Below are 24,659 nucleotides of genomic sequence, written 5' to 3' on the forward strand. Positions count from 1 at the left end.
GACATGTCTTGCACCCAACTGGTGAATCACCAAGCAGAGTCCACCTCAGCAGTTGCCTGACCTCCCAGGCAATTGACAATTTCCTTGTTTTTATTTCCCAACACATATTTATTGAGTCTTGGGGGCGTGGAGGGCCTGTATGTTGTATGGCTGGTGGACCATGTTTGGCTTGGTGGTCACATTGTACAAGCTTTCTGTTATTCCTCCAAAGCAGCGGGGGGCGGCCGGGGGGGGGGGGGTAAGCAGCAGCAACAGTGGTTATTGGGACTAGGATGGAGTGGGGCAAGGTACGAGCAATATCAAGGGAGTCCTGGGTTGACAGTGGCAGCCCTGGAGACGTGTGGATATACTGCTACCACCAAAACTGAACTCACCTAATCTCACCACTGCCATGCCCCATCCTCTTCCTGGTGAGTATACCACTATCACCAGGAAAACTCTACTACTTGTTCTCAGAGAATATTATGTACAGTATCTTTTTCCCCCAATGGACTATTAATTATATATTGTGGTTTCACTCATTCGTCTTTATTATAGCTGAGTTCCACAGAGATTTGTCCCCCAAAGTTTTGAGAGATGTGCTTGTTAACTGTATCATAAATGATCCAGCGTCAGGGATGAGAAGCAGGGTTTCCTGATGAAGTGAACTTGTTCAGGGTGGCTAAAGCAAAAAGGAATTGCAAGGAGCTCCGAAAGGATCACTCCAAACTGGGTGAATGGGCAGCAAAATGGGCAAATGCAGCTCAACATAAGCAAGTATAAACTGATGAACACTGGGGTAAATAAAAAATAAATAAAAAATCCCAATTTTACATATACTGTATGCTGCTGGGGTCTGAATTTCTGCTGGCTGACCAAGAATGAGAGAGACATTGGGGTCATAGTGTATCAAACTTGATTAAGACATCTATGGAAAAGGCAAATGCCAACCAATGGATCATTCGGAAAGGGTCTTAACAACTAAACTTGAATTTATCATAATGATGTTATACAAATCTACTGTGTGACTTCACTTGGAATACTGTGTCCAGTTCTTGTCACCTCGCCTCAAAAAGGATAATTTATATGTTGGGAAAAGGGCGACCAAAATGACTGAGGAGTTGGAGCAACTCTCCAACGAGAAAAGGATCCAACATTTTGGATTGTTTAGCTTAGGGTAAAAGGAAGATGTGACAGAGGGCTTCTCCTTTTCACGTTTCAGGGATATAACTTGGCAGTGTTTTCAAAGCAAAAAATGTACTATTCTGTTGGTGTTATAGGGGAGATTAATTCTAGCACCAAAGTGTATATATATTGTCAATGATCCATCACTACTTAATTGTACTTAATTAATTCCTTCTTTTACATGATGCGATTATAAGGCATGGCGCTTAACAGAACATTCATGCTCCAGTTCCTCAGCAGCTAACCTTTTTCAACTTCTGCGATTTTACTGCTAAATTGGCTGAAGTGGGAAATTAAGGAGTACGAAGAAGCTAAAAGAGAGCTCACAGTAGATAAAGGGTGTAATTACTCTGACACAGAGCTCAGTGCTTGGCTAGTAAAATTTACTAAGGATCCAGCTTCACCAAGGGATGTGACTTTCTTAATAGAGTTTACTTACACACAGAGCAACTTAGCATCCCCCACTATTAATATAAATGACATGCTGGTTGGGTGGGAAAGGTAATTTGTTCCTTACCATCAGCTTTATGATACTGTAGTTCGTTTCTACTAACTGAAATCCAAGTGAATTTTCTTTTGCTACTATTCCATACAAGCCCAACCCCAAATAAATAAATCTATGGGCTCAGTTAGATAAAACATAGGGAGTTGCCTCCATACTCACCTCCATTCTAAATGGTGGCAGATTTGGAAATAAACACGTTTTTCTTACCACTTTATATCAGTAATCAGTTATCTGCACCTGGGGGTGGGTGTCAGCAAAATCTGCCAGAACTATAATCCTACTTCAAACAACAACAACAACAACAATAATAATTTATTATTTATACCCCGCCCATCTGGCCGGGTTCCCCCAGCCACTCTGGGCGGCTTCCAACAAAACATTAAAATACAGAAATCCATCAAACATTAAAAGCTTCCCTAAACAGGGCTGCCTTAAGATGCCTTCTAAAGGTCTGATAATTGTTATTCTCTTTGACCTCTGGTGGGAGGGCATTCCACAGGGTGGGCGCCACTACCGAGAAGGCCCTCTGCCTGGTTCCCTGTAACTTGGCTTCTCGTAGCGAGGGAAACACCAGAAGGCCCTCGGCGCTAAATCTCAGTGTCCGGGCAGAACGATGGGGGTGGAGACGCTCCTTCAGGTGTACTGGACTGAGGCCGTTTAGGGCTTTAAAGGTCAGCACCAACACTTTGACTTGTGCTCAGAAACATACTGGAAGCCAATGTAGGTCTTTCAAGACTGGTGTTATGTGGTCTCGGCGGCCACTCCCAGTCACCAGTCTAGCTGCCGCATTCTGGATTAATTGCAGTTTCCGGGTCACCTTCAAAGGTAGTCCCACGTAGAGCGTGTTACAGTAGTCCAAGCGGGAGATAACCAGAGCATGCACTACTCTGGTGAGACAGTCCGCGGGCAGGTAGGGTCTCAGCCTGCGTACCAGATGGAGCTGATAAACAGCTGCCCTGGACACAGAATTGACCTGCGCCTCCATGGACAACAGTGACTTCACCTGCAAAACGTTTTGTTTTCAATGTCAATTACTATAAAGGAGTAATAATTATCTCCATTAAATAATGGAAAGGGAGAAAGAAAGAAAGAAAGAAAGAAAGAAAGAAAGAAAGAAAGAAAGAAAGAAAGAAAGAAAGAAAGATGTTTCCGATATAAGGCCCAAATGGATAGCTGTTACAATCCTGGAAGAAATCTCAATCTGATCACACAAATATTTGCATTGGTATCCCATACCCTCTAACATCCCACTGATCACTCGTATTTTTGGTCCCGAGCTCTCGCAGGAGCCAGCTGATTCATTCCGGAACACTGGCCAAAAAAAAGGGACATCCCAGGATCCAATCAGAAGCCAGGATGGCTCCTGTAATTCCAGGATGTCCTGTTTAACTTGGAATGGTTGAGGGACCTGCCATCCAATCTGAAACTCAGTGGAACAATAGCTCTTTTGGATGGATGGGGGCCTGAACTAAGATCACATAGCTCTCCCTGGGACAATGGTTCAATGACTACTGGTGTGTGTGTGTGTGTGTGTGTGAGAGAGAGAGAGAGAGAGAGAGAGAGAGAGAGAGAGAGAGAGAATCCTTCAGCTCAGTTATAAATGGCATGCTTTGCATTTCTCAGGTTTAATCCCAAGTATCTTCAGCTTTTTTTATATACAGCAAACCTTGGTTCCCAAACGGCTCAGTTGCTGAACAAATCGGCTCCCAAACGTCACAAACCCGCAAGTAGGTGTTCTGGTTTTTGGAAGCCAAACATCTGACGTGGCTTCCGCTTGAGTGCAGAAAGCTATTGCAGCCAATCGGAAGCCATGCCTTGGTTTTCAAACGGTTTTGGGAGTCGAATCGACTCCCGGAATGGATTAAGTTTGAGACCCAAGGTACAACTGTATACCACTGCATATGGTCTCTTATCATGCTGAATTATCTTCAGTACTTGACTCTTTCGTGTGTGTTTTGGGGTGGAGATTAGTTTATAAAGTGGCATTAACACAATCCATCAACCAGTTCAAAAAGAAAAAAAAACGGCACCAAAGGTCAGCTATTGCGTGTAGAGGTCCCCCAAGACACCCCAAATAAATCACACTTCACACAGAAATTTAAGTTTAAGGTTTTTTTGGCATAATTTTGGCCACAACTTTATTTAAATAGAAAAATGTGAGTGGTTGCTTAGGCATGGGTTCCAACTATCTGACATCTGCCCGCCTGCGGAAGTCAGTGCTAGGCAAACTTTTTGGGGAGAGAATGGAGCCGGGGGACAGACCCTCGCCTCTCCCCAAATGCTCCCAGGGGCTCTTGCATGGCCCTAGCCCCTTGTAGGGGGTACAGACAAAAGCATGGCGAGCCCCTGGATTCCTTTAACGGAATTCCCCGCGCGCAGCAGCATTGTAGGGGCAGGTGCACCCAACCACTTCCCCTACAGCAATCCATTGGAGGGGCCGGCACAGCCAATCCTGATCCCTCCACCAAACAATTTATTAGCCAATGCCTAACCGCAACCTTACAAGTTGTGACGATTTGCTACGCAGTAGGCAAAACCAAGTGGCACCAGCCAATCAGCCAAATGGGAAAAATTCCTACCAGGCCCATTCCCCAAAAGCAGATGACCCCATGACAGGCATAGCAAGGTCAACACAAAACCTAATTCAAGGGGGGGGGCTCAATGAAAGAGAAAGTATGGCGCTGAGAGCAACAAATACACAGTGGTACCTCGACTTATGAACGACTCGGCAACCGAATTTTTCGACTTATGAATGGGGCAAATGGCCGCGCGCTTACGATTTTTTCGACATCCGAATGGAAACCACAGCAGTTTTAGATAGGGTTTTTTTTCTACTTGATGAATTTTTCCATTTCCAGTGCATTCCTATGGGAAATCCAATGGCGCTTTTCGACTTACGAATTTTTCGACCTACGAAGGTGCCTTCGGAACGGATTAAATTCGTAAGTCGAGGCACCACTGTATAGACTCTGGGCTGTCCATCAAACCTGCAACATATAAATCTACCCAACAACCCAGCAGCCCCAATCACAAGCGTGGCCATCTAAACGATCCCACCCAACAGCAGAGGGGCTTCTTGCTAGGCCCCAACCACAACACGTGCTCTCCATGAAGGAGAACCCGCTTTGCAGAAACAAATCTACAGAGTGATCTGTTGAATTGTTGAGATTAAAATGTCAAAAAAGACACCTCCAGTTGCTGAGATAGCTGCGGTATTAACTTGAACGTCTTGCTAATTCTACATATTCATTCAAATCCCCGATGCTCCATAAAATAAAGCTATCTCTTTATGTAATATTACTTTAATGATCAGCAAAGGGTGCACCCATGTCAAAATATGTAAAAGTGATGAGATGTTAATACTAAGTTTGAAAATACAGTATTAATCTTTTCCGTTGCCTTTTTTTGAGTACATATATCCTGCAGGCAAAATGGTTCTGGCCATGGGCTTACGATTTACAGCTGTTCTTCATCCCCTATAGGATTAAGTCAGTTTTCATTGCACATGCATAGATCACAGAGCCAATCAAAAGTTCCAGTGCAAACTTTTTGCTCCAAGCCTCTGTTTAATAGTATGCTCTTGAAACATTTTATTTTACAGCTTTATTCTTCTTGCCCACAAGGTTGTCAGTGGGTGATCAGCATAATTCTCAGGATTAGTAATTAATTGTTAATTATCTAGTAACTGGTACGTATATGCTACCGGTACTTATGCTAAATGAAAAAGGAGGACATCGAAGACAAGTCTAGATATAAGCTTCCTGAATAGTTTATTCTAAGGTTTGCAAGGGATTTTATTCATAGAATCATAGAGTTGGAAGAGACCACATGGGCCATCCAGTCCAACCCCCTGCCAAGCAGAAAACACCTCCAAAGAAGGAGACTCCACCACACTCCTTGGCAACAAATTCCACTGCCGAACAGCTATTACTGTCATGAAGTTCTTCCTAATGTTTAGGTGGAATCTTCTTTCTTGTAGCTTGAATCCATTGCTCTGTGTCCGCTTCTCTGGAGCAGCAGAAAACAACCTTTCTCCCTCCTCTGTGTGACATCCTTTTATATATTTGAACATGGCTTTCATATCACCCCTTAACCTTCTCTTCTCCAGGCTAAACATACCCAGCTCCCTAAGCCGTTCCTCATAAGGCATTGTTTCCAGGCCTTTGACCATTTTGGTTGCCCTCTTCTGGACACGTTCCAGTTTGTCAGTATCCTTCTTGAACTGTGGTGCCCAGAACTGGACACAGTACTCCAGGTGAGGTCTGACCAGAGCAGAATAAAGTGGTACTATTACTTCCCTTGATCTAGATGCTATACTCCTATTCAGTTTCTAAGTACCGGTATGCGTTTCTCTGAAATTCCCTGTCTTTTAATATGAAGCACATGCCTTGGTCTGTCACACCTGTGGGAAATATTTCTTGTTGCTAAACCTAACCAGGCAAGCGATTTTTTCGCATGTATTTGTTTTTTTTAACTTGTTGATTTTATATCAGTTTGTTTAATTTCATCATCTCTACAATTTCTAAAATCTGTTTTAGCATTGTGATGTTAAATGAATGTTATGTAAACCGCTTTAAAATTTATTATTATTATTCAGCATTATATAGATCTTGCACGTCAAGGCCCCGAAGCCTCCCCCATATGTTGAATAATTGGACACGGTATTTTAGGTTAATGGGCAAGTAAAGGCCACAACTTTCATTGGTTACAGAATGTGAGTGGTATTGGCTTAGGCAATGAAATTGAATCGACTATATCTGACTCCTGCCTAAATCTTGCTAAACAAAAGAAAGATACTTGGCACATGCTCAGAGGCCTTATGGTCCTTGACAAGTTCTTGGAGTAAGGCCTGGCATTCACTCAAGTCTTGCCTCAAATTAAGCCCTGGAGGGTAGGAAGTATTTTATTGTTTTGCTACTTTAGTGGAAGTAGCAATTGACGTATCTGATTCAAGTTTGGCCATGGTGTTCCTACATCTACTTTTACCTTTATGTGCTTCAAGGTGAGCTCTGATGTTGAAGTCAGGGGGTTGTATCTCATGCTTCTGCCTATGCAGAAAGAAGCTTCGATTGTAGTCCGCTGTGCTTCCCAAAAAACCTCTCCTGAAGATCAAGGGATACTCAGGACAGGGTCAAGATGGGGTGGTGGAAGAGGGCTATTGGAGGAAATCTGGCAAAGTCCACTTGGTTCAGAATAGATTGGCCTGGCTATTATATGGGACCTGACATACTGAGCATATCTGGCTGGTTCTTAAAGAGGTTAAAGAATTCCATGTGCTGGTTTTCACCTATAAAGACCTAAATAGCTCTGGGCCTGAGTCTCAGAAGGACCCACTTTTCCTGTATGAACCTTCTTGTTTGTTGAGATCATGAATGAAGGACATGCTCCTGGGAGGTTTGGTGTGCTGTCATCAGGGATAAGGCCTTTTCCGTAGCGGCACTTCAAGTATAGAATGCCTTATGCAAACATACTGTCTACCTCCCATTGTATTCTCTTTTATGCAGCAGGTAAAATCGGTTACAGGGGACGTGGGTGGCGCTGTGGTCTAAACCACTGAGCCTTGGGCTTGCTGATTGGAAGGTTGGTGGTTTGAATCCTCGTGATGGGGTGAGCTCCCATTGCTCGGTCCCAGCTCCTGCCAACCTAGCAGTTCGAAAGCAAACCCAAAAGTGCAAGTAGATAAATAGGTACCACTCCGGCGAGAAGGTAAATGGCGTTTCCGTGCGCTGCTCTGGTTTTGCCAGAAGCAGCTTAGTCATGCTGGCCACATGAACCGGAAAAAACTGTCTGCGGACAAACACTGGCTCCCTCGGCCAGTAAAGCGAGATGAGCGCCGCAACCCCAGAGTCGTTCACGACTGGAGTTAGCTGTCAGGGGTCCTTCACCTTTTTAAAATCAGTTACATTTTCCTAAATATTTTTTTGGGGGGGATAGGAAAGTAGGCATTATGTTGTTGATACCTAGTCTTCTACTTATTATTGCTGGTGCTTTGTTTGCTTTCTGTCCACACACCTTATTTCTTTTTATTCTGTTTGTACTATAATTTGTTTCTGTACACTTTTGGAGACCATCTGATAGATAAGGCAAATTATAAAACTTTATAATAAGCAATTAAAGTATACTGAGAATATGCAGTCTACCCACACCTTTTTATGCTGCAGATGGATTGTGTTGGTAGGGCTGGGGACTGCTGCTGTGTGGATGTACACATGTAGATGTCGGAAAACACAATATGGTCTAGGCTTCTGAATGCCAGGCCACTCTCTGAGTCCATCATAAGTACAGCGGTACCTCGGGTTAAGAACTTAATTCGTTCTGGAGATCCGTTCTTAACCTGAAATTGTTTAGCTAATGGGGCCTCTCGCTGCTGCTGCGCCACCGCCGTGCGATTTCTGTTCTCATCCTGAAGCAAAGTTCTTAACCCATGGTACTATTCCTGGGTTAGCGGAGTCTGTAACCTGAAGTGTCTGTAACCTGAAGCATCTGTGACTCGAGGTACCACTGTATATTTTTCATCTGTTGCTACTGAATTGTGACTTTTGAACTCTCTCATATATACACACAAACACACAGAGAGGGGGGGTACCTTGATTTGCTTACATCTTGGTTTGCATACGTTTTGGATTACCTTTTTTTTTTTTTTGAGCCCCCATTGGCAAAAGTGCGCCTTGAGTTACAACCTGTTTTGGTTTACAAATGGACCTCCAGAACGGATTATGGTTGGTTGTAAACCAAGGTACCGCTATGTGTGTGTGGAGAGAGAGAGAGAGAGAGAGAGAGAGAGAGAGAGAGAGAGAGAGAGAGAGAGAGAGAGAGCCTGCTTCTCCTGGTGCTTGAGTAGGCATTCAAAAAAGTAAGAACCATCATATTTGCATTTTAAATACCTACCAGTAACACATTGAATGACCTAGCAGTAACACATTGAATCCCTCCTACTGCTAAATGGGGATGCGGATGGCGCTGTGGGTTAAATCACAGAGCCTAGGGCTTGCAGATCAGAAGGTCCACGGTTCGAATCCCCACAATGGGGTGAGCTCCCATTGTTCGGTCCCTGTTCCTGCCAACCTAGCAGTTCAAAAGCACCTCAAAGTGCAAGTAGATAAATAGGTACCGCTCCGGTGGAAAGGTAAACAGCGTTTCTGTGTGCTGCTCTGGTTCGCCAGAAGCAGCTTAGTCATGCTGGCCACTTGACCTGGAAGCTGTTTGCGGACAAACGCCAGCTCCCCTGGCCTATAGAGCGAAATGAGCGTCACAACCCCAGAGTCGTCCGCTACTGGACCTAATGGTCAGGGGTCCCTTTACCTTTAGGAGGAATAAACACCTGGGGAGGGGATGTAGCAGCAACACAACCTGTTTTTATAAGGTTCAAACAAGAAATTTGCAAGAATCTTATGAATTTTAAACAGCACAATATTACTAAAATAAATTGCAACAATATAATAAGTTGCAATACATTTATCAAAAATAGCAGCATGCAGTAATTAATAAATACAAATGCCAGTCATCTATTCTAAAGGACCCCAATATTTAGGGTTGCCATATTTCAAAAAGAGAAATTCCGGACACAAAACCTACTCTAGAACAAAAATTACCCCATGCCATCCCCACCTACCCCACCAACATCTAGGGCACTTTATAATATTATCACCCTCTACCTCTCCTCCCCAAACTAAATAAGATGCCACAATCAACCACACCTGAAGGTACCTTCCATTGCAAACATTTCCAGGAAGGTAGTCATGTTTGGTTCTTGTAGCAAAAAAATAATGAACTATCTTGTGGCATGCTAAAGCCTAACAAATGTATGAATGGACAGGTGCACAACATCAGGTGCACATGACAAAGTACGCCGTGATGAATTTGTTAGTTTTGTGAGTGCCACAAGATTCTTTGTTGTTTTTACCTGAAGGTAAGATATGTACTCAGATGGGTGACTCATGGCCACAACAAGCTCAGTGAGATATATATTCAGCGGTCTTGGCAACTTGCAGCAGTGGACCAGTGGAATCACTGGGAGGTTACATTGCTTGAAGCATCTATTTTTAGGCCATGTATTTTTCCTTGCATTTCCTCCACTGCTGATTCTGCCACTTTCTTTGCCCAAAGCAGGTTCAAGGAAATATTTCACTTTCTTAGAAACTGCTGGTCAGTCCATGGGAAAGGTTTCCCCAGCTCTACGCACAGGGAGCAATGGGAAATGTTGTCACTGCTACTGGATTTCCAGTAGGTTCGGCACTTAATCCACTTTGTGAGACGACTTTTAAAGAGGGGGTATAATATAAATGAAGAAAATAAATAAATCCCAGTACTGGTACAAAAGTGCCAAACTCCCCCCCCCTGCAACCCTCACTAATTTATTGACTCCTAACTATATAAGAGGTCAAAGGAACATTTTCAAATTATCCATACGACTTTGTTTGAATATTGGTATATATGTCCCCCCCCTCTAACTTTAATTTGCTCAGAAATGCAAATGAGAAGAGATTGCAAGGTTAGGGAAGTTTTCAAATGTAGTCAATAAAGTACAAATTATGCACAATATGGACATTTCCAAAATAGCCAACACATTACATTAGCAAAATTGCAGTGCAGATTCTGTTATGCATTAGTCCATGAATAGCCTCATAAATCTGTGTCTAGAAAGAAATGCTTATTACTTACAAGCATCTCCCCAAAGATCTGTTATGTTTTAAAAAACAAAACAACCAAACTTCATTTTGTGCTTACTCAAAGATATAGGATAAGTGTTTCCTTTCAAAAACTGAAATGAATATAACATCAGAGGTACTCTCGGTCTGTCTAGAGAAATATGTGATTTTTTAAAAAATTTTTACATGGTTCTTGCTATTTCATTAGTATGAAAAATGCTGAGTGGTGTGTTTTGACTAAATATGTTTTCATTACTTCTGTATATAAGTCATCATTTCCGAACTGACTTTGGATATGTTTATAATGCAAATGATTTCCAACGATCCCAGAATCCCTACTATTAAATCACACGGTACATGTGATTTTCCTCATTGAATTCTTGTGCATATATCCTTGAATTCGTCTACTTTCTCCTTGAATTCATGTATGGGGGTTTAAAATCTATAATAGCTGAACAACAATCACACAATCTATTATTGGTGAAAAACTTTAAATACCCTGTAAAGTGGTACCTTGGTTCTCAAACGTAATCCGTTCAGGAAGTCCGTTCCAAAACCAAAGCATTCTAAAACCAAGGTGCGCTTTCCCATAGAAAGTAATGCAAAACGGATTAATCCGTTCCAGACTTTTAAAAATAACCCCTAAAACAGCAATTTAACATGAATTTTACTGTCCAACGAGACCATTGATCCATAAAATGAAAGCAATAATCAATGTACTGTACTGTAAACTAAGTAAAACAGTATTGCAGATGATAAAAACTAAATATTTTTTTCTTACCTGCACTGATGATAGTCATTGTTGGATGGTGTTTTTTTTTATCCATTTCCACAGTCACACAATGAATGAATGAATCAATCAATCAATCAATCAATCAATCAGTAGCTGAACTGGGCAAAAACAAATTAATTGAAAAAGCCTCAAAACAAAAAACACAAAATAAATAGCAAAAACAAAAGCTCCAAATATCTGCAATCGGAAATGAAAGGCTTGAATTACAATTGGGGGGGGTGCAAATGAGCCGTGCAACAGGAAACACAGGGGGATTCAAAACGGAGCACATTTGGCTTTCCAAAAAAAAGTTTGAAAACCTACTTCCGGTTTTGTAGTGTTTGGGTTCCAAGTTGTTCATTAACTAAGCTGTTTGAAAACTGAGGTACCACTGTGCATGATTTTGCCATCATTTTGATATCACAGTGCCTTTATAAAAATGGACTTATTTACACAATCCTGCATATGATATACTGTATTACAATGGTTTAGGAGTTTGGGAGTCCATGCCATAGCTACCCAGTGAATTCCTCACTTGGCTGCCCCATCCCCATGCCACAGCCTTTTGGTTGGACCAATACCAGAACCAACAACTCCTTGCATGCTGAGTAAAAGTGCCCAGGTGACAGACCCATTAAAGAGGGAATGAAGGAAGATCCTTACTCAGCTTGTTTCCATATGTGTCTGTCCATTGGCTATGAAAGATATCTGATTCATGTACATTGTACATTGTTAGGATCATCCTACTCTCGTGTAGGACCCTGGCAGAGACACATGCCTGACTGGCATTTTCTCTCCCTCCTGGCTGATCGTTCGGGAGCTTCAAAAGCTTTCTTCTGTCCAAACATCACAGCGACTGATCCCAACAGAAATCAGCACACTCAGGGATCCACAGAGTGTTCGCAGTTCACGTAACTGACCTCAGCAATTCAGCATTTGGCTAATCTACTTTATTTACATATAAACACTCACATGGAGCACTGCAACATGGCTCCCTCTCTCTCTAGCATCAGACATCAAAGAGAAAGAACAAAGGACAATAATCCCATTTTATGGAGCACAGTAACACAAACATCCTGTCTCCGTCACTTCCCACTCTGTGCAATGAAAACATACACTGTCATGTGATAGACAACAATCCCATGACTGCAGACACGGGGAATGAATCTCCAACACCAAATCATGATTGATACATTTCATGTATCCAGTTTGCCAGTGTGCATTGCTATATGGAGACATTTTTATTTTATTGGTCATTGTGGCTATAGTATTCATTTTATACAGCTATCATTTTAAGTTGTATATTGTATCTATGGTTTTGTACTAGTTACATTCACAGGCTACCTTGTCTCCTTTGTATTCATATATTATCAATCAGGGAACACTTACTCTTGTTTCGTTTTTTGTTTTCACTTAATCACAAATAATAATTTCAGGATTGGAGTTTCCAGAGAGAATTCAAGTATTCCAAAAGTAAAATGTACAAGAGATGACAGAGCCAATGATTTTACAAGGCTGCTATTGAATATAAATCTACCAAAATTATTATTATTTTCTAGAGTGCATAGAGTTAACACTTTTAAAGAAACTACCAGGATATGCCTAACATACTTTGAGGTTTAATTTCTCCCCTTACAAAGAATGTGAACTTTTTTAAAAAAAACAGACTTTAAAATAAGCATATTTTGTGGTAGGGGAGGTTGCACAAAGAGATTTTTTCTTTTCTTCTAGCTGCTATTCCATATCTCTGTGAAGCTTTGGTTTTGAAGTTTGATTGTATGGTACTTCGTTTGAATTTCTGCTGTCTTATGTATGTGACCAAAACTGGGGCAGGGGGAGGGAGCTGTCACATTGTGAAAGAGGTATTTTTGAAGCAAGAAACCTGGAGGTTTCTTTTACTAGATGAAACCAATGGTCTATATTGTCTAAGACGATATCCAAAAGTGGCAGTGGTGCGGCCAGAAAAATAAAATACATGCTGGGGAGAAGACAAAAGGAGCAAAGTCCATTTTGGGAAAGGGCAGGAGAAACATGTGAAAATTGCCTCCCCGATAAAGGGAGGCCCAAGTATTGGTTGTTGGTGATGAGCTATTTGCATGGTGAGGCCCAGAGGCCTGCCCCATTTCTTAGATAATGAAACACAGAGACACCAATACTTTGAGTTAATGAGGTGAATGAGGCCACAACTTTATTGGCTATAGATGTGAGCAGTATTGGCTTAGGCATTGGAACTGAACCAACTATATGTGACTCCTGCCCGTCTTGTAGGTAGTCTAGTGAGGGTCAACCACCAGTAGGGGGAGCCCTGTTGGTGTACATCAGGGGTGGCCACCTCCCAAGAGACTCTGATCTACACACAGAGTTAAAAACTGGGAGTGATCTACCCCCTTTTGGGGGGGTTCAGGTCAAAGCTGTTGAGTTGTTTTTTAAGGAAGGGAAGCCCTGTTTTTTTGGGGGGGGTTAGGTCAAACTTGTTGAGCTTCTTTTAGGAGGGAGGGAGGCCCATTTTTGTTTAGGGCTTCAGGCCATAGTTCAGCTTTTTTTAGGGAGGAGGAAAATTTTGGGTGAGCTTTTTTTAGGGGTGCCAGTGATCTAGCAGTGATCTACCACAGACACCCAGTGATCTACTGGTATATCACAATCTACCTGTTGGACGTGCCTGGTGTACATCAACTGAGAGCTCCCCCAGGGTCACCGATGGGGTCGTGGCATGGCCCTAGCCCACATCCGGGCTTCGGACAAGACCCACATCCCCAGATCCCTTTAATGCAGGCATGTCCTAATCCGGCCCAACGGTCGGTTTAATCCGGCCCCTGTGGCAGTTTATTTCCTGGGATGAAATCCTTAAAAAAAAAACTCAACAACTTCAATCCTAAAAGAAGCTCAACAACTTTGGGGTAAAATCATTAAGAAAGCTCAAGAACTTCAATCCTAAAAAAAAAGGTCAACAACCTTGGTCGGCCCCCACGGCCCTTCGCTTCATTAAATCTGGCCCTCTTTGAAAAAAGTTTGGACACCACTGCTTTAATGGAATGCCCTCAAAGAGGAGGAGCAGGTGGACCTCCCCTCCCAAACCCAGGTTTTACCAATGCCTAACTGCCAAACCTTACAAAGTTGTGATGATTGCTACGAGGCAGGCGAAAACCACATGGCTGGTGCCCATTTGCCAAGTGGGAAAATTCCTACCCGGCCCCCTCAACAGGCGACCAACCATGGTCCATAGGAAGGCCAAATGGTGAACACATGAAAACAGGGCAGGAGATCCGAGGTAGTTGGGGGGAAAGAGACTGAGCCCCCAGCCATGCGGATGTTTAAACCAGGTAAGCAAGGGCCCCGGTCAAACAGACTGGTTGGCCGTGGGGCGTGACACAACCGGGATTCCCAACAATGCAGGTGGAATCGCCACGCCCCCTGCTGTACATGGAGAGTGCTCGTGGCCAGCCTGCAACTCCGCCCCCCTGGGAGGGTGAGCGTTTTGAGACAGACTTTTCACCTGATGGAAAGCAATTTAATCGCCTGTGATCTTAGCAAAGACTTTAACTTTTCACTTTCATATTTCCCAGACTGTTTGCTTTTTAATGTTTTCTATTGGTTTTCTATTAACAAACTCTAATGGGATTCAATGAATTGTAGCTGGATGGAAAATAGAAGAAAATCCGCTGATATATTTGTTGTACTACAAAAGAAAACAGGTTGCTTCTTTCTAAGCATAAGGCACACTTCATTTTCCTTCCCTTCCTTCCTTTTTTTTTTTTTACCATTGCAGATGTTTGTAGATCTGTGGCATGAGAATTGCTCATGGTAATGATATTCCAAAATATTCTAATCAGTGTTTATTCTGCCACATTTTATTTTTGTTTGTGTTTGAAGACAAGCTGGATGCAGAAATCTCTGAAATTGTAAGAAAGCAGCTAGATAAAAATAAATGACCAAATGCCTATAATTTGAAAAAAAAAGTGATAAAATCACTGCCAGTTTATGGAAAGTTGCTTAACCGAGTCTCTGTGTTGAAGAATTCCATTTTATTTGACAACAGAAGCACAGTCTACAATAAATTTGGAAAGGCAAGAATGGTTGGAAAATTTCACCTCGGGCCTGCTTAGATAACATTGTAAACTTTTTCATGCCTCCATCTTGACAACAGATCTTAAAAGTCATGGAAATGCCATGACAACTGTCAAACTGGATGCAGAGTTGTAGTTTTTCACAGTAATCCACACCCAATATAAAATCCCGCCATTTAAGTTCCTGTTGTAATTTGCTGTCCCCAAACAACAAGCAAGGAACCTTTTTTCTTCTCTTCTTCTTTTTGCTTACCCACACAATGCAGTTAATTGGTTGTTTCTCGCTTCCCCACAAAACACTCCTTAAGGGCATGCTTACAAGAATGCATTTGAAATAATACATTAGTGTTTGCATTTAATTCTGGATTAATTAAATTGACATGGTCCCCAAAGTATAGTATTGTGGCTTTAAAAATGCAGCTACACATTATAAATTTCTTCGAGGGTTGTGGGAAAACTCCACCCATTGCGCATGGAATATGCGTTCTCAGATTTGCCAACTGTCTATTCTTTTGCTGGTTCAATTAATAAAATCTTGAAAGCCAGGGAGCAATGGAGCCAGCTTGATAGGGCTCCCCCTTCCCCTGATATTGACCCAATCTGTATTTTTATGGTCCAACAAACTCCATCCTATTTCAACGCTTGACCTAAAATGTTTTGTCTTGCCTCTATCTCAGATTCAGAATTACCACCCCCCAGAAAGTCCTCTCTTTCTCCACTTGTGTAATGCTATCCTGACACCTATCGCTACGTAAACAAGATTCTGGCTAGAATATTTCCACTCATTTGAATGGGAAAGGTACACATTCTATGTATCCATATAACCGTGATGTTCTGAATATCCCTTTCCATTTTTTAATGCAATATAATTTTAATTGCTGAGGTATTTGATGCACAGGCCCAAAAGGAAACAAACCCATTCACTGGTTCTAGATTCAGGTAGGTAGCCATGTTGGTCTGATGCAGTCGAAATATATAAAAAAATAAATTTAAAAAATTGCCCAGTAGCACTTAGTTGGTCTCCTAGGTGCTGCTGGACTATTTTTTATTTATTTTTTTAATCCATTCACTGGTGTCACACCTATTCACTTTCTGTTTCCGGAGGTGCTCTAATCTGGTGATGAAATAGTTTTAGTCTGTTTTTCCTCCATCTTATAGAAAAAATGGCTTGCTCACATATACGTTTTTACAGTTGTATCACAGGTGAACATCTGGCATGGAAAATGGAAATAAAAACAAGTGAGATCTTAAACTGCAGAGGATTCTGCTTTGGGAATCCAAACTACACATGGTGTGGGAGATATGTCAAGATTTCCCATGTGTTTAATTTTCTGGAGAGAGGAAGTCCAATTTGGATTATATCTGCAGCCTTTGAAGAGAGAGCTACTGTAGTTGTTTCCCTCTTCTCATGTTGCTTTCCCGAAATTGCCAGTTCAACTAAACATGAATTAAGTTTATTTTGGACTTTTTTGGTGCAGGAGTTTTCTAGTTCATCTGCAATTTCATTTTCTTACACGTGTTTTTAGCCTGTAGATGATTTTGGCATTTAAGCTTAAAGTTGGGGAAAATAAGTTATTCACATTCCTCTGTTTGTGTGCTTTGATAATTTAGCATAGCAGGTTGCAATATTCCAAGTGCTGGGGATTTTTTCTCTTTGTTTTTGCCAACGATTATTTGAATGATCTTGAATTGAACTGTGAAGTAAGCATGAACTGAACCAGTTCATTTAACAGAGGGACAAATGTGAACTTGAATTAGTTCCTTTTGGGACATGTTTTGAACTAGAACTTTTTTTTTTTCTTTTTGTAAATGAACTTTCCAAGGTCTGCTTGACTATTTGTACGGATACAGATTGTGGTATTTTAGAAACAGTAACTTTACAAGGTGATCAGTTCTTGAACAATTTTGTCAATGCCGTAGACACTAGGAAAGTGTGAAAGCACAGTGTATAGTAAGTCACCTGTGTTGATTGGAGCCATAAAGGTTTTTGTGTCCAAGTGAAGAAAAATGCCACCCTCTATTTACATATGTTTTCCTCTCTACTACCTGTTTACTTCAGTCACTCTGGTGTGTCTTAAACTGTTGCTTAGATGAAGCATGCAGTCACTCAAGACTGATATAGGAACTGTTCTGATTTTTGTCCAAGAATACACAAAAACAAGGCAACAGAGAGTTGAAGAGAAGTGAAAAATGGCAGACTCTATGCATCCCTTTCCAATTACAAAGCATTCTTTGCTGTGGCACTCCAGAACTTGCTCTCCATAGAGAGCTTGTTTTTTCCTACACTATCTAGTTTTTGGTGTCTGCTTCAGACACATTTATTTACCCAGGCTTACGGATTTGCCTGATGTTGGATTGTCTGGTGCTGTATTTCCTGTTCTGTCTAATTCTAGTTCATTATTTATCTTGATATATTGTTTTAATATTCCATCTCCTGAAAGCAAATATTCAAGAAGCAAAGTGGCAACAACCATCTCGCCAGAAGGCCACATGTTTTCTCGTTCACACTACTAAACCATGGTTAACATTGCAGGCAAACCAGGCCGCAGTGTGTGCTAAGCTCTACTTTGTATATTTGGGACTCTTTTTCTGTGCATCTGGCAGACAGTTGGTCGGCTCTCTAGGGAATTAAAACCATTCAAGTATTGGTGTTCGATGTGTGTTATCATTTTGTTACTTCAGTCTATAAGAAATTGACTATTTTTAATCTCTGCCTTCTTTGTGGTCCAGCTGAGCTGGCATGTGAGTTTGCGGGATAGACAGACTGATCAGTCGCCATATGCAAACAGCAGTTGCTTGTTAAGCCCCCAATGTGGGTTTTTTTTTAATTGTTGTATCATTTGTGTAGATCTTCCCACAGGATTTTTAAGAGCATCCCCGTCCCAATTTTGATCTTTTACTTTCAAGGGAAACTGAGTCTCAGTAACGTCTTAAGGGTATCCACTGCTGTGGTGCAAGAATCCTCCGGCACCCCGCCCCCCCACGGCGGCAGTAGCGCGCGGCTGAGGGGGGGAGATGGAGGATGGCGGAGCCTGGATGACGTGCACCACCTTGCAGGGGGCTGGCGTGGGCGCAGAGCCCACCTCCCGCAGAGGGGGCTGCTCGGCCTCCCACCTTGGACCTGCCCCTCCTTGGTGCCTCCCTCCAGCGGCCGCTCCGGGACACAGCGGTGGTGTGTGGCCATTGAGCTTCCTCCATGAAGCAGAATCAGCGAGACTCCTGCCTAGAGTGGCAGCAGGTGCGTGGTGCCACTCTAGGCAGGAGTCTCGCTGATTCTGCTTCATGGAGGAAGCTCAATGGCCGTGCGCTACTGCCGCCGTGGGAGGTGGGGTGGGCGCTGGCAGCAGCTGCTCCCAAACACCAGCCGTTCGGCGCCCCTTCCGTGCCCCTGGTGACCAGGCGACCTGGCGCCTTGCGCCACCCAACCCGGGCCCAGAGACGGCCCTGCTGAGTCTACAATCTTGTCATGAAGCAGAATCAGATACATTTGGAGGAAGGAGTGTTGAAAAGTTGACCTACTGCTTAGAGGGGAATTTGTTCCCAAGGTTATGCTATCTAAGACAACCATCCCAATACTGCTTATTATCCTAAAATAATACTTGCCTAAGATGATAGCAGGGCAGCCCCCTTTCTAGCCGTATCTCTCGCATGAAGTCTTCAAAATGTCGTTTTCCCCAGAAGATAAATAGTACCACTGTCTTTAAGCAATTATGCATTCATGTGTATAAATAAGGAACAAGGAAATAATAAGCTTTCTGCTAAATAGAAATCTTCAGTCATGGGCTCTCCTGCAAGCCATGGCTCTAAATCACAGACTAGTGCATTACCCAAAGGTTTATGCTTCAGATATTTCTAGTGTAACATTAAGTTGTCATGACAGCTGCCTTTTGTTACGGTTTTCTCAGCATTGTTTTAATTAACTCATTCTGCTAGAACAGCAGAAAAGGTAGCTAGCTAATGATGGTGTCTTCTCATCTAAGAAGAGCAGGTGACATATTGTATGTCCTGATGAGGTTTTTGGATTACTTCTTGATGTGGCTGTTAAATTGTCTCTAGTTCTCAAATTCAAAACCCAAATACAATGAAGCAAGTGTTTGTGCATGTATTTTTACCCCCTGATCTGATGTTTACCTAACTTTAACATGACAGCTATTATCCTATCCAAAATCATAGATTGCAGGTATTAATGTATTTGAATAGCAGAATCCTGCCTTTACTTGAAGGGAAACAGTCATCATAATGATATTTAATTAACTATAGAATAGATGCAGATTCATTGTTTACCAGCAGTTTGCTAGGAAGCAGGAGGGAAGGTCAAATCCTTATTCCATAAATATCCACACGTGTATAGTATAGTGTCAAACCAGGTTGAGCACATTAATAAGTAAACTAGTCATCTACGGAAATATTGATTGATTAATCTGGAGGGGGGATTTATTCAATAGGTCTTCATAAAATAGTTCCTGCCTGTTTTTCAAGATGTTTTAGTTCTGATTCGACACCATACAAAATAATAAATACTAAAATATTTCAGATGATATTTCCTTCGAACCATTTACAGTGGTACCTCTACTTATGAATTTAATGCGTTCCACACACACATTTGTAAGTAGAAAAATAGGAATTCATTGGGAGAAAAAATTCGTAAGTAGAAAAAATCCTATCTAAACCGCATCCAAGATGGCGGACGGAGCTCCATTCGTAAGTAGAAACATTCGTAAGTAGAGTTATTCGTAAGTAGAGGTACCACTGTATTCATCAATATGCTTCCACCCTGCATTTTAAGAGAAGTCTCCACAAGGTGCTTATGAAAACTATGAAGTTGTATACTTTTTACCAGAAAATGTTAAAAAGAGACCAATTTGACAAGGATCAGATTAAAAATGTAAGTACCTAAGAATATCCCGGCCAGATCAGGCCAAAGGTCAGTCCCATCCAGCAGTTCTCACAGTGGCCAACCAAAAAATTGCCCGTACGAAACCCACAAGGACTTGAATGCAACTGAACTCTCCTGCTCATGATCCCCAGCATCCAGTATTCAGAGGAATACTGTCCTTGATACTGGAGGTGATACTCTGCCATATCATGACTAGTAGCCATTGCTAGCCTTGTCCTTCATGAATTTGTCTAATCCTCTTTTAAAGCCATTCAGGTTGGTGACCATATCTACATCTTGTAGCAAATTCCATAGTTTTACTTGGAAGATATTTAGGGGGGGGGCACAGATCAATAAAAGGCTTGACAGAATTAAAAAGGTCACAGAGAGGCGGAAAGGGAATTCTCAGGGGAGGAGATTTCCACCAGTGTGGGACCAACATTGAAAAACCCTGTCTTGGGTACCATGGTTGGCCAAATAGACTTTGGCACCACAAAATGGCGCTCCACTCCACCAGGGAAGGAAGGGTGAGTGGAGATCTACCTCAGGAACAAGAGAAGAATAAATATCTACATCAGGAACAAAGGAGCGAATCAAATAAAGCTTACCTGAAGTATGTTGATGTAGGAATCAAGGGCTATTGTAGAGGGAAAGGGAGCCTGTTCTGAATCATACCAGGCAAATGCAGACCCCAGGAGACCCCAGAGGGCAGACCCTGCCGTTTCCTCCCTACCGATAGGAAGAGACCAGCAGCGCCTCCTATTTGTCAAGAGGCTACTGTTGAGAGACAGCAGATCCAGCCTCCCAAGGGATACGATTATGATGCTTTCCTTGGATGCTGGAACTGCTGTCCCTGTGGGTACTGCCACCTGAGGCAGTCGCCTCACCTTGCCTCATGGGTGGACTTGGCCCTGCCTACTGGATTGACTTTAGTGGAGGACTAGAACGCCGGACAGGTTCATAATGGTTTAAGTCAGGGTGGGGAACCTGTGACTCTCCAAATGCAATGGGGTCTTCACTTTGCTGGTGCTAAGCAGATCTGGGTCTGGTCAGTGCCTGGCCTGGATATTTGACTGTGTGGGAGCCACATGTACACCTGCTTGAATTCCATGATAGGAGAAAAAGGCAGGATATCAATGTAAGGAAAGGAAATGAACATTTAGAGCATGTCAATATAGCCATCCATTGTTTACATTATCCTTCAGATAACTTACACACAAACATTTAGAGTTTTAAAGGTTACTGCTAGCACTTTAGATTTGAGTCGATCAATAACTGACAGCGTCTGTTCTTTAAATTACCATTTGTGTTACACAATACAGTAGCCTGATTTGTAAAATTAGTAGCTTGATTTGTAAAATTAGCAGATTTCATTCTGTGATTGCTACTCTCGAGCTTCCGTTTACTTGCTTATATTGCAGCTATACATTTAAACTCACACCTACACCAGCCCTGACTTCTGGCATCGAATGAACCTACCAATTACACAGCTTAATGTTAATAATGTTTACTTTTCCCATTCAGATCAAATGGTCCAGATTCAAAATTTGGGGCTTCAAAGGGCATTGTGGGAGTGGAGGAAGCTGTGAAAGGGGTATGTTGAAGGCATTGTGAAAAGGTGGCTGGGATGCCTGGAGTGGGAAGATTTGGGGGGGGGGGTTCTGAGGTTTGGAAGGAACTGTGGCGTGTGTTTGGAGCTAGGGGTGGAAGGAACTTTGGGGTTTGGGGGTGAGCTGTAAAGGGTGGCAAGTGTTACATGTTTTTTTTTCAAATTTTTACATGTTAATCCAAATCATTCCAGCAATGATAAGAGTTCTAAAGTTCCACCAGGGCTAAAAGACATTATATATAAATAATAATAATCTAGAAAATATTGCTTAGAGGAATTGCATCCTGACTCATTTTGTGACCTTGTACAAGATCATTTTCTCTCACAGTTGCTTGTTCATAAAAGAGAATACTAATGATCACTATTGGGCAAGGTGATTGAGCGAGTGGTTGCTGAACAACTCCAGGCACGCCTGGAAGAAGCGGACCATTTGGATCCCTTCCAGTTGGGATTCAGGCCTCATCATGGGACTGAAACTGCCTTGGTCGCACTGGTTGATGATCTCAGGGGGGCTAGGGACAAAGGTGAGAGCTGTTTCCTAGTCCTGCTGGATCTCTCAGCGGCTTTTGACACCATCGACCATGTCATCCTTCTGGACCGTCTAGAGGGGTTGGGAGCTGGGGGCACTGTTATACAGTGGTTCTGCTCCTTCCTCCTGGGCCGTGTTCAGAAAGTGGGGGGGGGGATGAGTGTTCAGACCCCTGGGCTCTCACTTGTGGGGTGCCTCAGGGTTCTGTCCTCTCCCCCATGCTTTTTAACATCTACATGCAGCCGCTGGGAGAGATCTTCAAGGGGTTTGGGCTGGGTGTTCATCAGTATGCGGGTGATATCCAGCTCTACGTCTCTTTCAAATCAGAACCAGTGAAGGCAGTGAAGGTCCTGTGTGAGTGCCTGGAGGTGGTTGGAGGATGGATGGTGGCTAACAGATTTAGATTGAATCCTGACAAGACAGAAGTACTGTTTGTGGGGGACAGGAGGCGGGCAGGTGTGGAGGACTCCCTGGTCCTGAATGGGGTAACTGTGCCCCTGAAGGACCAGGTGTGCAGCCTGGGACTCATTTTGGACTCACAGCTGTCCATGGAGGCGCAGGTCAATTCTGTGTCCAGGGCAGCTGTCTATCAGCTCCATCTGGTACGCAGGCTGAGACCCTACCTGCCTGCAGACTGTCTCACCAGAGTGGTGCATGCTCTAGTTATCTCTCGCTTGGACTACTGCAATGTGCTCTACGTGGGGCTACCTTTGAAGGTGACTCGGAAACTACAACTAATCCAGAATGCGGCAGCTAGACTGGTGACTGGGAGCAGCCGCCGAGACCACATAACACCGGTCTTGAAAGATCTACATTGGCTCCCTGTACATTTCTGAGCACAGTTCAAAGTGTTGGTGCTGACCTTTAAAGCCCTAAATGGCCTCGGTCCAGTATACCTGAAGGAGCGTCTCCACCTCCATCGTTCTGCCCAGACCCTGAGGTCCAGCACTGAGGGCCTTCTGGCGGTTCCCTCATTGTGAGAAGCCAAGTTGCAGGGAACTAGACAGAGGGCCTTCTCGGTAGTGGCGCCCGCCCTATGGAATGCCCTCCCATCAGATGTCAAAGAGAAAAAACTACTACCAGACTTTTAGAAGACATCTGAAGGCAGCCCTGTTTAGGGAGGCTTTTAATGTTTAATAGATTACTGTGTTTTATTATTTAATAGATGGGCGGGGTATAAATAACAAATTATTATTATTATTATTATTATTATTATTGGATTAAATCGGAATGGTGCTATGGAACCCCCAAGAGGGTTATGCAGAGCCCCTGGGGTCCACGGACCACCAGTTGGGAACCACTGGTCTAACAGAATTGACCGACAGATTTCAGTGAAAAGCACTGACAAAATAATACATCATCAGTAAATTCATTTACTTCTTCAACAGAAGTCCTGTGGAATCCATTATTTATTCCTTTCTGCAGAAAATAGGCTGTACATGAATGCAAGCACAGTGTCTGTTAATTGGTCCTATATTTCAATAAAATGTATGTGTTGGACAATTGAGCAGTATGAAAATGATGTGTTTACTTTTTGGTCTAAAATGAAAACCAAAAATTGGGTAGACCAAATTCACATTGTTTCTGACAGCAATCGGCAATAATGCAGTCCTAGAGGAACATTGTCATTACCCTCCCAATGGCTATTTACAGTAATTGCACAACATTACTCTCAATTCTCCTTAAAGCAGTATTTCAGAGGACTATTCTAAATACGTAAATGGTAAATAATTGAAATAAATGAGGACTTTACATAACTGCTTATTCACCAGTAGGCTTAAGAAGAAGAAAAGCTTCTGGAGAAAGCCCTGCACATATATGGTACTTAGCTCTCTAAATAAAGAGGGATGATCTTTTGCAGGAAAGTAAATCTTGTTTGAAGTTATAATCAGCACTGTACTATTCGTACAAACCCCAGCTTACATACAGCAATATACAGATCAATGGATTCAAAATATGAATCAATGGAGTCTATTAATATACTGTCAATATGTATATTGATATATCTATAAACATATAGATATACTGTTTTCAGTGGTGGAAATAAACTAGTTTTTAACACAACCTGCTTGAGTGTCTCAGAAATGGCAGGTGTGCTCTTGTTTAGATTAAATATAGATGCATACGTGGAAAGCATTCTTATTTTAGGACTTCTACCATTGGTTGGCTATATGTGGGAGAGAAATAGTCCGTTCCTTCTTGCTTCTTTAGTTTTGCACATTGTAATGTAGCAAGTTCACCATTATAAAGAAGCCATTTTGAGTCATCTTCTAATTTAATACACTAAGTTGTGTGAAGCATTAAGGGAACATGTTTGAGTGACAGTACGTCTTCTTTCTTCTTCTTTGGCGATCACTCGTAGCCGAGTAAGATTGTCTTCCATAAACACGGTTTTAACAATGGGTCCGTAAGTGACTGTGGAGGCCAATTCTGGATCCACACATCCTTCCACAGTGGGGACATTGGTTTCCAGGCGGGAGTTGATCACAGTG

At 42.5% G+C, this 24,659-nt stretch overlaps 1 protein-coding gene across 1 annotated transcript in view; it reads left to right on the forward strand.

Moving 5' to 3' along the window:
- The window catches only part of TAFA5 (TAFA chemokine like family member 5), a 326,350-nt gene that overhangs the window by 262,271 nt on the left and 39,420 nt on the right, over positions 1-24,659 (forward strand). The window lies entirely within an intron of this gene.

The sequence above is a fragment of the Zootoca vivipara genome, chromosome 10 (assembly GCF_963506605.1).
Source record: "Zootoca vivipara chromosome 10, rZooViv1.1, whole genome shotgun sequence".
NCBI lineage: Eukaryota > Metazoa > Chordata > Lepidosauria > Squamata > Lacertidae > Zootoca > Zootoca vivipara.